Raw genomic sequence first — 20,218 nt, forward strand, 5'->3', positions numbered from 1 at the left:
AGCGTTCGTGAGGGGAGAACAGACGACATTACATAAAGTGAGGGAGATAAAAATGTTCGTGCTACTTCATGTATCAAACTAAAACTTATAAACTACACAAGGCACCCACATGTAGGTGATTAACTATTTTTAATTATTGCCTCGAACAATATATCGGACTTTTTTGTTTTAATATACATTTCTTTTGATGTTTTTAGCATAAACATTTCTCATGCGTTTTAATTTAGAGCAACTTTTACAAGATACTTTTATTGTAATTACTTTTGTTTGGTATTTAGAGTAAAGGCAATCCTTGTGTCGCTTCTGTTTTTCATATGAGTATTAGAATATCTGTTTTCAATTGATACGGGAATAGATGAGAACAGATAGGGAGTAAGGTGGGATATCAATAGAAGACAAAAATAGGGGCATGATAGCATTAGTGGATGGAAATAAGATTAGGGTAGGGAGAGAGAGAGAGAGAGAGAGAGAGAGAGAGAGAGAGAGAGAGAGAGAGAGAGAGAGAGAAAAGGTATGGTCGCAGATAAACCGGGGAAAGACTTAAATGTTTTCTTGATACTTTTTAACACGACGTTTTTTTTTTTGTTGTTTTTTTTATGGGTAGAAGTTATATTGTAATTAAATAGAAAAATGGTTTCCTTCATTCATTCCCTTTTGCTTTGTAAAACATCTCGGTAAAATACTGTGGTGAGAAAGCACACTCGAGTTCCCAGATTTGAACAAAAGAAAACAATTAGAACTCGCAACTTTAAGCGTTATTTTAAATTACCTTCTTTACAATATGCTGCAAAGCCACCTGCTTTCAAATATTTCACAGACCCGTTAACAAGAGCACGTGGCTTGATAGTTTAGTCTGTTTAATTGTATTGCTTAAAAATAAAATAATGAACTGAAATAGTACAGAAATACATGTTTTTCAAGATTAAATTTTTCATAACTGTCTTTTATCGCTGTTTCCCTGATCGAGCCATTATACATCGTCGGCCAATATTCAGGAATTAACTTTATTTTGAAACTGATAGTTAAAGTATGTGTTGCGTTTTCTCTAACTAATAACTAGTGCTATGACAACAGAATATTCGTATCATGTGTTTGACACTACAGTATATTTCCGACAGAGTAAGCCACAGTTAATCATCCAAGAACCGCATAAGTATATAAAAGCATATTACATATCAAAGGGTACATAACCGAGAGTCAAACCAAAGAAAAGAATATATTGTTGTTCCAGCCCTACTAATAACCATTTTTCCAGACTAAGAAATTGTCTCTTAGTAAAACATCTTTAATCGATATTATACTTGCTATTAATGCTTTACAGAACCCGTATTTTGTAGCGTTATGAGCATGTTTTTTTTTTCTGTAATGTATTAAACAGATTACTGCGCGCTCACCACAGACTATTCTTAAAACGGACACTAATAAATCAATTTTCTCTGCTTGTGTATCAGATTTGTATCGTACGGAGTAATTAAACCTTGCGTATATGATCAAATCACTCTAAAACTTTTATATTCATAAATAAAAAATACAAACGTTCGTATGACGTGCAAATACGTATTAATAAGTGTTAAAATCAATTTCTAATGTTTTTCAGTGAAACAAAGTTTTGTAGTTTTAGTATTAGTTTAAATATTTACATATAACCGTGTCTTATTGCAACGTTAATTTCAATAAAAAATTGAACGTATTGTTAAGCAAAAAAAAAAAAAACAAAACATTTTAATACACGTTTCATTATTTGTAAACCAATATTATAAAAATGTTGGTAACGTGCGAAGCTAACTCCCACAATCTAATAAGTTGATCCAAATTTCAAATAGAAAAGTCGATATCAAATCAGATGTCAGACCAGGTACGCTTCATAGATGTGTAAAATATGTATCCACTAACATTAAACACATTTGTGAGATGTATCACATAGGCATCTACTAAATGGTACTGGCCATTATATTTATGACTGTCAGGTCATACGGTATAATTAAATTGATACACCGGTTGTTATTAGATCCCGGCGTTTAGTGACTGTTATCCTAGCCGTTATCAGATGTGTTACCATTAGGATATGCTTTTCGATTTGTGTCATCTTCCTATGACCGTGATATACGGGAGACTCGGGACGGCTTGTGAAGTTGATATTTCTTGTAAACGTCGTTCTTCGCAAAAAAAAAAAAAAAAAAAAAAAAAAAAAAAAAAAAAAAAAAAACAGGCATAGCTCGCACCAAGATCATAACATATATATATATATATATATATATATATATATATATATATATATATATATATATTTTTTTTTTTATCAGGATGCATATACCCGCGTCGCCAGAAATATTCGAGATGCACAAAATCGCAATCCCCAGAAGATAAATAAACGGAAAGTGTGGAAAGGCACTTATAAACAACTTTTTTTTTCTTTTCTGTTACCTCAAACATAAATGATTGATGATATTAAAATTAAAAACAATCCATGAAATAGATAACAGCATAAATTTAACGATGTGTATTAAAAAAAAACATATCGGGACAACTATTACATACATAGAGTATGTGTTTATGGAGCTATTGTTGTTATGTATTAGATAAGAATCTGTCAATTGAATTTCACTATCAATATGATGCATTATTTACATTTGTAAGGGCAGAAAATTTAAACACAAAACTGCATTAGTCACTATCTTGACTACTTAATATGGGCCAATTCTTGGAAAGTAATCACAGATGTACTTTGTATGCAATGTTCTAAAAAGGTTTTCTAGTAAAATATATTTGATAATTATTATCAAAATTATTATCATAACTTCCAACGAAGGGCACTTCAACGTATAAACACGTTACAAACACAAAGGTAAAGAAAAGGCGAAATAAGCAAATAAATAAAATGAGGAGAGAAAAAACTTGGTGGATAGAAAAACAATTTTATTAAGACCAAAAGGCTCGCGTGCTGTCGGCTGGGATTTTGCTCTCACCTACAAAAACGTCTTCGGAGTGGGAACAATTATTAAAGATAAAAAGAAAGAACGAAAGAGTTAGAAGGCCTTTTTTATTTAATGTTGTTACATGCGATCTCAGCAAACGGAGTTTTTTTGGTTTTCTTTTTAGAAAGGTCGAAATACTTCAGCAAGTCGATAAGGATTCGCTCCCTTTGTTACAATGTTTTTTTGTTTTTTGTAAATAAATGTCCTGTAGCATGGATGAATTGAAATATCTGCAGACAGACAACTTATTATCAGAAAGTGTTCTTGTATAGCGAGAAAAATAACCTGTAAAAAATACATATAATTCTTCGTAGAATAATGTTCTTGGTCCTGCTTTGAGACTGACCAGGATAGAAATATGCTTTTCTTTTGACTTCGAAAAAATTGAGACGGTTCAATTTTCCTCGGGCCGTAGAGTAAAACATCTTAGTATTGTGATATACACTTCCAATTTAATATTTACTAGTGAGAATGCTTACTGCGTGTCTTCTTCGCTACAAGCTGGAAATTGGCATATTTAACTGCAAAATCATAGACAGATTTATTGGATTTGCTTGAAGTAGACTTCTTTCAGCGAGATACGAAATCGTCGGGTTACTTAGACGTAATAACTTCCACATAATAAACTTCGCCAGTTAACTTTGACGAGTTAACTTCAACATTTTTACGCCCCGTTTATACTTAGCGAGGATAGCACGTCAGCACATTTCCAGTGTAAATTCCAAACCGGCATCTTCAGCTTGAATTTTATCACAACCAGCGGAATGCACAGACCAATCAACAGGCAGAAATTAGTCACCTGACCAACATCATCAGCAACAGTGAAGCATACTCAAGAGTAAGGAAGTAGAGGAATATAGAAGCGAAAATATATCTGAAATAAGTTTACAGTATTGTTAATCGATAATCAAAATTAAGCTTACATACTCGCCCCCCCTCGCCAATCTTTCACGAGAAACACCCGTCTGGCTGAAACTACTGTAAATAATTTTCCCCACTCTTTATCTGTGCTTAAATCTCAACGTAGATTCCATGAGCTAAGCTTCTTTCTCAGAAGTGCACGACTGTGGAATTCTCTTCCGTTTGCCTGCTTCCCACCTGACTACAACTTGGATGTTTTCAAATCCAACATAAACAAATTCCTGACAAACCGGCCCCTTAAGAAAGAGACTCTAGCAAATCTCCAATACTAATGATTACTACAATACTATCTCACTGATTACTGTACACGAAATAACCCTTATCCCTGAGTGGCCTCCGGGCCTTGATTAGTGGTGACCCCCATGCAAAAAATAAAAATAAAGCTTATATACTTGTGTACCACTATTGGTCCCACACTAAGGCCTGTAATCAATCGATTTGATTCAAATGGAGCGAGGTCCTAGATATGACCTTAAACTATATCCAGTGGACAGGCCTCAGCTTGCTGGCTTTGGGGAGTGTGGATCAACTCTTTAATTGCCATTGCTCCCAGGCCCACTCTGACCCAGACTGGCAGTACCTGTTAGGATCCCAACTATGGGTTTAATAGAAGCTGACTTAAAAACACAACAAAAAAAAACAAATATATTCTATTCAAAAATTGTTCTTCAAAATCACTGGATTTGCCATTAAATAATCTGAAAAGGCTTGATATGCCGTAAAACAAAAACAACCAGCCAACCAAATCAAATGGAGCGAATTCATCGATTTTTGATGAAAATAAAATATGAGAGGGTTTAAAGTTCGTTGACTCTCAATTAATGGCGGGCAACTTTATAAGTAAGAGCTATTGTTTAATTATGTGTATACTGATACGTGATATTCTGAATATACGTCTATTCGAACTTGAGCATTTACAATGAAAAATAAAAATATATTCTACACTTCTAAAAGATCGATGATTGGGCATATTGCAAGATATGGCGTCTTACATGTGATATTTCAAAATAAACTTGACAGCTCGACGAATGCGTTATTAAAATCTTTCGAACAAGGCATATGATGAAGCTCGTAGCGAGAAACATTGATGTGAATTCTTAGACACGTCTTATGAGTGGATAACGCATGATTAGATGCATTAACTTTAGAGGACGCATTTATAACCTTAATATATTGTCCCTATTACTTATACTCCGGCTCAAGTAATTTAAATGCAAAATCTGTTTAATATTTTGAAATATAGACAACAAAACCAGCAGTAGTAAAAATAAAAACAAGTTATAAGGCTAACAGAATCAAGATAAGTTACTCTACTAACTACCCTGGTATAATTATCTGTGTGTAAAACCGTTTACAATAATCACTGAAAAACTCGAAAACCAAACAAATTACTTGATGTAATATACACAATAAATGTCATCAGAAGATTTCTGAATGAGCTTCTTTAATTATTTTTTTAATTCTTAGTTCATAAAAGATTAACGAGACTTAAACACAACCTTAATATGTAAGCCATTCTTTTCTTGTTTCTACGTAAGACTGAAGTTTATTTGTGTTTCGAAGTAACTGCTCATTTTTACATATGTTGCAGCACAACAAATGTAACGATGTCGGATTGAAAGTTTTTTGATTTTTGTATATAATGAATTTTGACCACTTTTCCTTTAGTTGTCTGTACTACAATATGTCTAATCTGTTTTTACTGTGCGAAAATTATAGCCACGTGGAACAGGGCATTCTAAAATTAAAACAAACAGAAAACAGCTCCAGTCAAAAATGAATTTCTTCGTCACTAATAAAAATACAGTAAAAATGAATCGCAGTATGAGAATGGACACTGAATTAATTTAGCGTCAAAAGGCAACACATGGATATTGCCAATTCTTATATCCAAAGATACATCTCGACGCGCCGTGATAAGTAATAAAATAAGTCAATTCCAATGATCATTTCAATATTAAGTTAGTCAAGTTAATCACCCGATTATAACCTTATTAACCTTTATCATCAAGAAGCTTCTGCACTATATATAAACAAGTGAAGCATGCATGATCCCACGTGATTGCATAGAGAACGAGGCATAAAAAACTGGCCAAGTTCATCATTTGGCCCCCCCACGCATATTTAGCCCCCAAAAGTCCCCATAAACAAAAGGTGCAGTTTAAGTTTTAGCATATGTAACTTTGAGTTCTGCACCATGCAAAAACAGAAATGAATAACTTCATCATTTGCCCCCCCCCCATTAAGCCCCAAAAGTCCCAAATGCCTTATCTTATTTAAGTTTGAGTTCAGCACCATGCAAAACTACTAAATACACAGGAAATTTTTGACAAATATGATAAAATAGTTCAAAAATTTAGTGTTGTTTATTAACCCTAGAAAAGCCCCTGGGGCACACCCAAGAATTATCGCAAAGTATAGACAAAATAAATTATAGGGAAATCAGTTAGTTAAAACTTTTCAGAAAGTTTTATAAAAATCCAAGGCATCAATTTTTTTTATAAGCACAGAAATGTCAATTTTACCTATTTTAACCCGAAAGCCACTCCTACCGTTGAAGGGGAAAAACCAGAGTTTTCCCGGAAAATCCGTTTTGTTACTTTTTAGTCATACCAGGTTTTAGGGTTTGTGAAAAATTGCAAGGCGTAATGATTTAGAAAATGCGGACAGACGAACGGACGAACGGACAATTTAAAGAGCCATCCTCCTTTTATCCGGGTACCAATTACATGCTTTTTTTAATCAAAGAAACACGGAGTTAACAATTGTCAATTGGGATTATTTAATAATAATAATAATAATAATAATAATAATAATAATAATAATAATAATAATAATAATAATAATAAAATATCATCAAAAACAACAACAACAACAACAACCAATTATCACCGCCATCACAATCCTCAATAATACCACCACCATCATCATCACCACCTCAACGAACACTGTTCTTATAAATATTTTCGTCGGTCGTCATGGTGAATTTTATTTGAATTGACATCAATTTGCTTTTAACGTCCACAAGTTTTTCAAGATCACCGATAATTGACCGGAAACAGAACACACTGCTTTCGCAGACAGAACACGAAGAATACAATAGATAAAGAAAAAAAATGGACGAACAATCAACACAGAAACACTGAAATCATTATTTCTGACTATGTATGGATGTTTACATACATTTTTTTTTCTATTTTAGAGAACATACCCAAGTGCATGTGTTATAGCTGTCGATATATATATATATATATATATATATATATATATATATATATATATATATATATATATCTATATAGTAGATGCTTTTGTAGCTAGAAGTTCTTTTACAGGATTAGGGTGCTGGCCCCACGCCCAACATTCCCAGAATGTACATACAGTGCCATCCCTTTCCAAATGGTCACCCATCTGGTACTGGCCAGGCTCAACGTTGCTTAACATCGGTGATCTAACGAGACCGGTATGTCAACGTGATTGTGGCATATATATATATATGTATGTGTGTGCCCACGCATGCGTGTACGCGCGTGTGGATATGAAATTATTATGTAATAATATGTACAAAGGTCCTTTAAGAATACTTACGGATGCGCAAAGTTTGGGAAGTATAAACGAAGAGGCACTCAAGTAGTGTTTATACAATTTTCACGAGTTTCACAGATACTCCGTTGTCTAATGTCTGCGCAGGATATGTGCGTTTATTAGTCGTGTATTCCCTTAATTCCTATAGAAATTGTTTGTGGCCCGAGGGTACAGACTTAGCAAATAAAATAACTCCCAATCGGAAGGAACTGCTAAATATTACACTGATAATTGCGTAAACATGAAACATTAGCGTCAGTTGGTATGCAATAATTATTATTTATATATACATATATAGAGAGAGAAAGAGAAAGAGAGAAAGAAAGATAGATTGATAGATACCATCTGCAAACATATGTCTCGCTCTCTCTCTCTCTCTCTATATATATATATATATGTGTGTGTGAATTTATATATATATACATATAGATGCATATAGAACTATGCATTTATATGTATATATGTATATGTGTATATATATATATATATATATAATTATATGAATTTATAATTATAAATAATTATATATAATTACCACACACGCATATATACACTCGCTCATACACACCCACATATATATATATATATATATATATATATATATATATATGTACATATATATTCATTAATATATATATATATATATATATATATATATCAATATATATATATATATAATAGTGTTTTGGCGATTAATCAGAATCGAAATCTGCAAGCTAAAAGAATGATAACTTTGGAAGTATCAGAATCGGAATCAGAATCGGAAACATTTAAATCTAATTTTGATTCTAAAACGATTCTTCTGTTGCTCACAATTATAAAGAAACGAACATGCTTTTATTTATTTATTGATTCATCAAAAGATTGTTGATTACCAACAAAGAAGTACCAGGATTTTAATAATTTTATTGGTAAATTATTAAAAAGTAAGTAACAGAGATTCAACATACTTCTCGTGTCTTAGGATATCCAATTGAATGCTCACAGTTATTTAAGCACCTACTTGATAAAAATCAACAATATACTCTAAATTTTCACGGTTAATAAACAGATTAAAACCGCCAAGGACCAGTGTTTTTTTTTTTTTTTTTTTTTAGTCGTCGATCTTGTCTCGTGGTGTCTGGAGTGGTTTCATGTGAAATTATATGATTCTTCTTCTTCTTCGTCTTCTTCTTTTTATTATTATTGTTGTTAGTGCTTCTTGTTGTTGTTGTTGTTGTTGTTGTTGTTGTTGTTGTTGCATTTTTGGGCACAATATACACACCATTACAAATCTCAGGAAAATATTTTTTTCAATGTTATCACCTACAAAATTGTTGTCATTGGGCGGTAGCTAATGTTAACAAAATTACTAAAGCTACACATATTGTGTGTATTAGAAGAAATAGTAGCATTGGTTGTTGTGATTTTTATATATGTGTTTTTATTTTTAAAGTAAAACACATCAATACCCGAGCAAATCTTAATAATTAACATAAGAAAGATGGGCATGTTTTAGCAGAGAGAGGTCCGAGAATATTTCCTCCTTCCACAAAATTCCATGCTCAGAATTGTTTTCTAAAGCATAAACTTATTATTTAGACAATTGTTATAAAATGAGGAGGATTCTATAAACTGTTTTCAATTCACACCATCTTCTCATCGTGAATACAATTCATTGACTATTTCCCATTGCTGATGAAACAATTCAAATGCCATTAAGAATACATTTTCCAAAATAGCCTTATTTTGAAACAAATAAACACCGTATATATAAACACACGCATTATATATATGAAAACACACCTCATTATATACGCACACCCACGTATACATGCACACATGAATTTATACATAGACAAATATATATACACACGCACACGCACACACACAGACGCACACACACACATATATATATATAATATATATATATATATAAATATATATATATATATATATATATATAAATGGAAATTTATAAAAAGGAATACGAAAAGTATATCATCTTATAACTTTTCTTTATTCGTTTTCAATTGGTGACGTGCAGGAATAAAAAATGATATTATGAAAAAAAAATTAAAAAACTTTTTTTAGAAATACATATTTTCGACTGATCCTTCATTCTTCATCGGTGTACTAAATATATATTGAGAGAGATAGAGAGTAAGAGAGAGAGAGAGAGATTATCGGAGCTCTTCCTTTATAAAGGGTACAAGGGTATTATCAAAGAGATTGTAAAATGTAGATTCCAACTGACCCTGTCAATAACAATTAAACAACACTACTCTTTTATTACGTACAGATAGCAACATGAAGGAAACCATCGTAATATGACTCTCTCTTTCTCTTTCTCGCTCCTATATGTATATGTTTATATGTATATGTTTATATATATATATATATATATTTATATGTATGTATATATATATGTATATATATGTATATATATGTATAGCTATATATATGTGTATATATATGTATATATATGTATATATATGTATAGCTATATATATATATATGTATATATGTATATATATGTATATATATGTATAGCTATATATATGCATATATATGCATATATATGTATAGCTATATATATATATGTATATATATATAGCTATATATATGTATATATGTATATATATGTATAGCTATATATATATATGTATATATGTATATATATGTATAGCTATATATATATGTATATATGTATATATATGTATAGCTATATATATATGTATATATGTATATATGTATAGCTATATATATATGTATATATATGTATAGCTATATATATGTATATATATGTATAGCTATATATATGTATATATATGTATAGCTATATATATGTATATATATATGTATAGCTATATATATGTATATATATATATGTATAGCTATATATATATATATGTATATATATGTATAGCTATATATATATATATATTTACAGAAATATATACCCTAATATATGTATACCTATATATATATATATATATATATATATATATATAGTCATATATATATACAAAGATATATATATATATATATAGTCATATATATACAAAGATATATATATATATATATTTAGTCAGATATATACAAAGACATATATATATATGCATATATGTATTTATATACATATATATATATACATATATATACAAATATAAATATATAATATATACATACAAATACATATATATGCATATATGTATATGCAAATATGTATGGATATATATATATATATATATATATATAAGATGGATATAATAGATTTTAAATATAAATCAAAGTAACCGTGTTACTTGGTTTGTTCTCTCACTATATGCCTGTCTCCTTCTGTATCCCTCTCTTTTTGTGTGTATATATATATATATATATATATATATATATATATATATTTATATGTATATGTATATATCAACAAGACAAAACAGTACACTGGCGGTGTTTGGTTACACTCGGATAGATATAACTGGATTATTTAAGCGGACGACTTTACAAGAACTTGTTTACGGAATTGAAGACGACCGTATTGTGCCTATTTACTATGCCTCCCCACGAGACAGAGTTGACGTGGAGAAAAGGTACAGTAATAAAAAATTGTCTCAGTCGTGAAGGGCCTCTTCTCCCCCGAAAGAGAACAAGAAATGGAAGTGCAGCATCTGAAGAACAGACACCACACTTTGAACTTGACCAAAATTGTAGTTAACTCCATACATATGCCTATTTATACAATATAACCATTTCTACATATGAAAATTTCTATAAATATTAAAATGTAATGATAATTGGTTTCGGTATTATTGTTTTTCGTTGTTGTTAATAATAATAATAATAATAATAATAATAATAATAATAATAATAATAATAATAATAATAATAATAATAATAAAAAACATTAATAACAATAATAATAACATTAATAATAATACTAATAACAATAATAATAATAATAATAATAATAACATTAATAATAAAAAAAACATTAATCATAATAATAATAATAACAACAACAAAAACATAAGCACAAACCGTAGTATTAATAGTAGTAGTATTTTCCAAGGTGTAATACCCTAACCCTAACACACACAATTTTCAGAGATGTGTTACTGAAAAAAAACAGGTATTGTTTCCTTGAGGCAGTGTAAGAAAACGTACCCTCATGTTTTAAGCTCAACTTTATTCGATAACGAATACAGACTGATTTACGGTATCGTCACAGGTTCTTTATTCTAAGCTGGAAAATAACCTTAATTTTTAGTGGAATGTTGCAATATAAGCTTGCCCCGAACGCAAGTATCCATTAATTTTTGTTGAAGCACCATTCTATATTCTACCACTTTATTAGTTTTGATCTTATTGAGGTGGTTGTTGTTATTGGTGTTGTTGTTGTTGTTATTATTATTATTATTATTATTATTATTATTATTATTATTATTATTATTATTATTATTATTATTATTATTAATTGTAACGCCATCATCAAAGATTAGTGTTTGCGAACAACTTATGGTGTTCTCTTGAGTCTGAGTGACAAAAAGTCTCCCCGGATTTTAAAGTACTCGCCATCTCTTTCAATAACATGTGCAAACATAATATGTGTGCGTTATCAGAACAGCTGCTTACCATTGACGGCTTGTGTGCAGCGTGCATTGGCCTTCACTTTGTCTGTATGTCCAGTTTTTGTTTGTAGTTCTTATACGATATTATTATTATTATTATTATTATTATTATTATTATTATTATTATTATTATTATTATTATAATTAATCAGTCATGTTTTTTTTCTTTTACAGGTAAGATTAAATTATTGGTAACTTGTTCTCCTAAATATGCGCACAAATGTTTATACAGCAGTAAACATCAGTTGAGTTTGTAAGAACGTTCGTCGAATTCAAAAAGGTCAGTGCATACATTCTTGCATTTTATAGAAACTGTAATCTTTACGCCATAGAGCTGCTCGCAGTTTTCATAAAGACGTGTAGGCACGCGTGTATCTGCACATATGAACACAAATTAGTTATATATATATATATATATATATATATATATATATATATATATGTGTGTGTGTGTGTGTGTTAGTGAGTGTATATATGCATATATATATATATAAATATATACATATATATTGACATATATATATACATATATATACATATATATACACACACATATATATGCATATTTATATATATATACACATAAATAATTGCATATATATACCTATATGTATACATATATATTTATATATATATATGTATACATATATATTTATATATATGTATACTTATATATTTATATATATGTATACATATATATTTATATATATGTATACATATATATTTATATATATATGTATACATATATATTTATATATATATGTATACATATATATATATGTATATATTTATATATACATATATATGTACCTATATATTTGCGTATATATACATATGTAGTTACATATATGTAGATATACATCTATATATTTATATATAAACATATATATATAAACATGTATATATATATCCTTATATATATATATTTAAATATATATATATATATATATATATATATATACATACACCTCCACGCGCACACACACACACACACACATATATATATATATATATATGTATATATATATATATATATATATATATATATATATATATATATATATATATATATAAATTCAGTTGTTATATTTAAACTTTCTCCCTAGCCCCCTGGAAATAAAAACTAGATTTAAAATATTTTTCTCACGTCTCCCCCCCCCACAAAAAAATTATAGAAATCTGTTCCGTCAGTCCATTAGAACGATTATCGATCTGCTAGTTAATGCGGAGGGATCTCTAACTATAGATCCGTACAGAAACATGTAGGCACATATGTAGCAAATACTATTTGTATAAATAAGCATTTTATAAACATGCACAGCTATTCTATCTTTAATTAAAACAAACTTTTTGGTTACATACAGCTAGGAAACAAAATTGTACAACCATTATCTATATATATAAAAAATTAAAGTTGGTTCGTTCTAAACGAATAAAACCATATTTGTACGTTACCAATTTATTTGAAATTTTAGACAACCCATTTTTAGAGTCGAGGTATGTTTTTATGTTATTAAAATAAATTTACCTCGCGAATTATTAAAATGAAAATATTAAATAGAATAAATATATTTTTTAACCGTTACTGCGAATCTGTTCTGCTGATAAAACTGAACTACCGGTTCGATTCATTTCACAGCCACGAATTGACGAAAGATTTCATTTTCTGTTAACTCGATAAGTAAAAAAAAACAAAAAAAAAGAAACATATTTCATTTGTTTAATTTATATTTTTTAATTTACACATCTTTTCTTTATTATATAAGGCCAAAAAAAGTTTGTCGCTTGCTTTTTAATTTTTTTTGTTTGTTTTTCGGTATAAGATTCGTTGGTAAAGTACAGGGTTATTTTTGTCCGCGCTATTTTGTAAATCGTATTTCCAGGTTTAATTAGTTTTATGTTTTTTTATTCAATTGTAAGGTTAAAATACACCCTTCCCTCCCCATGTAAAGAATGGCTTTTTAAATAATACCGTTATTATTTCAACACGGATCACTCTCTGCATGAGTACTGTACTTTCACCTAACAATTTAATAAACAAAACATGGTACTTATGCAGAGAAGATACCGTGCTGAAATAACGCTATTAAAAAAACATAATTCATTTGTTTATCTTCCAATTTTTTTTTAATTTACACATTTTTTCTTTATTATACAAGGCCAAAAAAAGTTTGTCGCTTGCTTTTTGAGGTTTTTTTTTTACAAAACACCCTCTTCTCCCCATGTTAGTGAAATGTTAGTTTAAAAAGTGAAGGATCACTTTTCCATAATAATTTAACGTAAAATTATCACCCACTTTGTGGCCACGATATTTGGGGTGGGGTCTTTCTTTCTACCCTTGGAAAATCCTTTAATATTATCTGCTTAAATTGGTTGGACAGGCGGGGGTCGCCCCCCCCCCCGCCACACACACAGAAAAATGCTCCTCTCTCACGTGGCCAGAAAGTGGGTGCTCATTCTAAGTTAAATTTAAATTGAAAAGTGATCACCCACTTTTCAAAAAAGTAATTTCTTCATATCATGAAAACTTTCTTTTTGCGACGGAAACGGTTTGCAGATTCGTTTTTAGTACACTGGAATCTACACTAAAATATTTCGTTATATACGAACATGAGACGGGCCTTAAAGTAAAATAATACCGGATTTTTGGGGCAGATTTGCCATTTGGTTGTATAATATCCTCAAACCAGGTAATCACTAACAGGGACTCTTAAAAGTCGTTACCTGTATCGATAAAAATTTAAAACCACTGATTATATGTCAGCCTACATCACAGTAACATATATTGAGTGAGTTCCTAACAGTATTTTGTATAGGTTTTTACTTTAACTGATTTGCTGAGTTCCGATATTTAAGAGCTAACCTAACAGTATTTTGTATAGTTTTTTAGTTTAACTGATTTGTTGAGTTCCGATATTTAAGAGCTAACCATGAGAATAAAAGACTAGTCGATACTAATTTTTTTTAGAAATACTTGCATCATGGACCAAAAAAAAAACAACAACAAAAAAACTTCTTCTCTAGAACAGTGCGAAACGTTTTTCGGTCGTCTAAATAATGTGCCATTTTCAGAAGTACAAGTGTTATATTCTACTTTCTGGAAACATTCTTGATTATAATGTTGGTGGAAAAATAATATCGTTTTTAGGTCAAATTTATAGAGCAAAACACATTATTTTTGAACCAACCTTATACTCAAATAATAATAATAATAATAACACTCAATCAATCAATCAATCAATCAATAATAATAATGATAATAATAATAATAATAATAATAATAATAATAATAATAATAATAATAATAATAATAATCAATCAATCAATTAATAATCCATTTTTTCCTGGCATTAATTCGATAAATAATCAAACACTTTCTCGATAATGTGAAGTTTCTATTATTTCATTATGTTTACATCAAGCCATCATAATAAAATCCGAATGTAATATATATATATATATATATATATATATATATATATATATATATATATATATATATATATATATAAGCAGATATTTAAAAAAAATAACAATCTTTTATCATATATATATATATATATATATATATATATATATATATAATTAATTAATAATTAATTCTGTCGCGGAAATCGTCTTAACTGGGCCTTTTCTGCTGGAATCGATTGATATATGAAATGAATTTATCACATTTTCTTTTTTAAATAAAAATATATTCTTTCATGTATGCAATATATAGGTGCATTTCTAAGAACTCGAAAGCTGAGTTACACTACCTGCTGCCATCGTGATTCTAGCACTATACGACCTGCAAAACAGGACTAAAATTCTAACTGATTTACAAACTATACCTTGTGACGACAAATCTAAGGCGATCGATAGATAAATAGAAAGAAAAGGAGAAAGAGATAAAGAAGGAGAAGGAAATGGGAATAAATTAAGGCATATATTGTTATTGGATATCATCATATTGTTCCGAAGTTGAAGCTTTAGCCAAAGTGATGCCGAACACAATGGTTTGTCCGTTTCAATCGCAGCCTGATTCGCTGATGAGTGCCTATATGTCGAATGACAACAACAGTATATTATTCATCTTACGTGGACGACAAAAATACATTAAATATTCGGAAATCAAGAATTCATCAGTAGTACTTTCTTTTCAAATAGTATAACAGTTGAGGTATAAAACGTCTCATATGTATTAATGTTATTATTCTAAGCAAATATATTTAATGATTATATCTTTTATAATTACTACTCCCTATCCACTAATATGTCTATCAGTTGTCTGATATTATAAGTTGTCATGTATAAAATAAATAATAAATAAATAAATAAACAGGAGTTAATCTATACTGCTGGTCACCAGAGAACAATTTTCAATGTGCCAATATTGTTTTTTGGTGCCAACATTATATCACGACCAACAAACAAATGTGCCAAGATCAAAGAACTGCTCTGCACACTGCAGAATCAAACGTGGCCGTTTTGGCGTTTCCAGTTGGCAAAACATCAAAAAGAATAAAATATTACAATACATAAAATAAAATAAAAAATTGATATCCGAATCTTACTGATAGCACCACAGTTTGATTAAAAACATGGCATGAAACAGTAAAATACACAACGATCATAAGAGAATCTCAACACGGATTTTATTAAAAAGGAAAACGAATTATATCCTGAATTCTTTACACATAACCATGCGCATGAACTCTTTACATATGTCTTACTTGATAGTGCAATAATGTGACATAGCATTTCTCTCTTATTGTAAATAAGTTTTTCAATGCTCAAGGTATAAGCTATAATAGTAAAAAATGGCTGCATGCACAGATAATGTATGTTGCTATTTCATAAACCAAATAACGTGGCTTGCAAATGAAATTGGATGATAAAAACACGTATGTGTTTACACTAGACGGTACGTTTAACACTCCTTATCCCTAGCTGAATGTATCCGGGTTATTGCATTTGTTTATATAAAAAGCCGAAAATAGATTAACTGAGCTTTATACATTTTAAAGCCGATCTGCCAAAAGATAGATAGATAATGTGTTTAAAGATATATAAGGTGTTTAAAGATACATAACGTCTTTAAAGACAGATACTGTGTTAAAAGATAAATAAATAACGTGTTTACAGATAAATGGTGTGTTTAAAAATAAAAAATAACTTGTGTAAAGATAGATAATTTGTCTAAGGTAGATTCATAACGTGTTTAAAGATAGATAAATAATGTGTTAAAAGGAAGAAATATAATGTGTTTAAAGATAGAGATTGTGATAAAAGATAAATAAATAATGAGTTTTAAGATAGATCAACAATGTGTTAAAATATAACTAGATAATTATGTAAAGCAAAGATGAATAATGTGTTTAAAGAAAGCTAAATAATTTGTTTATAGACATATAAAGTGTTACACGATAGATTAATGTGTTAATAAATATACCAATTAATGTGTTAAATATATATATATATACTAAGATAATAGATAAATAATTAGGTTGTGTAAGGGTAAAAAAGTAATATGTTAAAGGATAAATAGAAAATAAGTTAAATGATAGATAAGGAGTTAAATGATAGATAATGTGTTGAAAAATAAGTAATGTGTTGAAAAATAGATAATGTGTTAAAATGTAGCTAATGTGTTGATAGACAAATAGATAAGGTATTAAAAGATAGGTAGATAATCTGTTAAAATAGATAATGTGTTAAAAATAGATCGATATTGTCTTAAGAAAATAGGCAATATGTTGAAAAAGATAGGTGATGTGTTAAAAGAGAGACAATGTGTTTAGGCAGCTAATGTGTCAACCTATATGTATATACAATGAGTAAAACGATTGAAAGATACTGTTTTAAAAAATAGGTAGATAATGTGTGACATAGTTACTCATATTTTTTGTTGATTTTTAATTTAAAAAAAACAATCAGCATTAATTTAGGTCTATTACTTTAATTATAAAAGTTGTGTAGGGTAAATCGATCAAGATGTATAACATTTACAGACGACCCCTTAACTATTTACGAAGTATTTTATTTCTGTTCCATGATCACAAGATAGCAATCAATCATAAGTCCTGGATTGTAATTTCTATTCTATAAGTTGTAGGTTTCCCCATTAAATATTCGACTTTTTCACATAAAAAAATGTACTGGTTTTTAAACAAATTATACTGTTAATTCAGGATATGAGATTAGGAAGCAGTTATATTTTTATTTTAATATGAAATTGATTATCGGATGATTCTTTTTGTAAAGAAAGGACGAGATAAATTATTTGATTATACAGCAATCTTAAATCTAACAAGTAAGATATATATATATATATATATATATATATATATATATATATATACATACACATACATACATACATTCATGAATACATATGAATATATATAAGCGTGTATGCATTACAATAAAAAAAGAAATCACATATTACATCACCTCTTTTCAGAGATTTGCTTTAAAATTCAAAAAGTTCGGATAGACTTAGGATTCCCGGACGCGATGTTAATTGCCAAACGCGTATACATATACAGGTACATAAGTCTATTTATGATTTAAGCTATGCTTAATTAACACTACCACCTATAGCACTGTGCGTATATATATATACATATACATATATATATATATATATATATATATATATATATATATATATATATATATATACTCCTATGAATCTGGTTTTCTTTTGTGTGTATCGATATTCATATTAAATCCCTCTTTTCTATTTATTTTAAAAGAAAATACAATTTTCTTATATATGGGTTATGCAATTGCATTCACTAGCAAACGATCTAGCTAATTTTCATATTCTTTTAAACATTCATTTTAATTAATTCCCTATTAGTTGCTTCGGTTTTCTAATGGGATAATCATCTTTAGTTAACTATTACCTGTAATTATATTCATTTTATTCTACATGATATATGCTTGCATAATATTTGCGAAAAAAGTGTATAGTAAACACAAAATTGTTTCTATATATATTTATGTATGCGGATATATTTTTGTAAACAAATCTCTCTATCTATCTATTATTGTTCTATCTATCTATCTATCTATATATAGAAGTGAAAGTCTATGTGTGTGTGTCCCTATATCTGTGTGTCTGTGTACATTCAACTACGCAATAACTCTGTCAATTTTTAGTCTACAGACTCGAAATTTGATATACAGGGTACTGAGATATGGGAAATGGATGTGACTGGTTTTGGGCCAGAAATTTAGCGATTAAGGGGTAAAATTTCAACGATCGGACCTTTGAGAATTCTACAAAACTCCTCGGACAATTTTGGGTTTACGCACTTGAACTTTTAGATATAGGTCCTTATATAAAACTTAATGACTTGATTTGAGCTCAAAACAAAATTTTTAATGGGTCATAATAGGGGTCAAAGTTAAAAAAAATTGACCTCTGCGGTTTCTTCCAAATTACTCAGACAATTTCAGGTGTAAATATTTGAAATGTTGCATAAAGTGAATTCAGAGATAGGGCAAGCTTTTTCATCAGTTTGGGTCGAAAAGTTTTAGTTACCAATATATAAATGAATGTATGTATGTCTGTTTGCATGTCTGCCTTAAACTTTCAATAGAGGTGACGGACTTTACCAGGATACGAATCGTTTTTACGTTCTACATTTTATACGACAAATATCGAAAAATTGGCTAAAAACATAAATATCTTCCCTTTCAACTAGGCACTTTTCTACGGGGGGGGTAATTTTTTCGCTATATGTTATACAAAACTCCTACGACAATTTTGGGTCTACACACTTGAACTTTTGGACATGTTCGCTGAACATGGATCTTACTTAATAACTTCATTGGAGCTCAAAACAAAAAAAATAAGGGGGCATAATAGATGTCAAAGTAAAAAAAAAAAGAAATACTGTTTTTTTTTTGTTCAGCATACCCTTCAAATACCCGGGTAACGTCGGGCACACATGCTAGTATGTCTATAGAAGTGAAGTGCCTGTGTGTATGTCTGTGTACATTTTCATACGCAATATGTCTGTCAATTTTAAGTCTGTAAACTCGAAATTTGATGTACAGGGTACTAAGCTTTGGGAAAATCGATGTGACCGGATTTTGGCCAGAAATTTAGCGAGTAAGGGGGCAAAGTTTAATGAT

The 20,218-nt window shown here is 29.3% G+C and overlaps 1 protein-coding gene across 9 annotated transcripts in view; it reads left to right on the forward strand.

Moving 5' to 3' along the window:
* Window positions 1–20,218, forward strand: part of LOC145263135 (zinc finger CCCH domain-containing protein 10-like) — a 714,599-nt gene that overhangs the window by 401,936 nt on the left and 292,445 nt on the right. For 3 of the 9 annotated variants that reach the window (XM_080120093.1, XM_080120094.1, XM_080120096.1), the window contains one exon: window positions 12,263–12,368. The exons of the other annotated variants lie outside the window; for them this stretch is intronic. The gene's annotated coding sequence lies outside the window, so the exon portion shown is untranslated. The remainder of the gene's footprint in view (window positions 1–12,262; window positions 12,369–20,218) is intronic. 9 annotated transcript variants of the gene reach the window in all.

The sequence above is a fragment of the Euprymna scolopes genome, chromosome 38 (assembly GCF_053919585.1).
Source record: "Euprymna scolopes isolate OS-2025 chromosome 38, ASM5391958v1, whole genome shotgun sequence".
NCBI lineage: Eukaryota > Metazoa > Mollusca > Cephalopoda > Sepiida > Sepiolidae > Euprymna > Euprymna scolopes.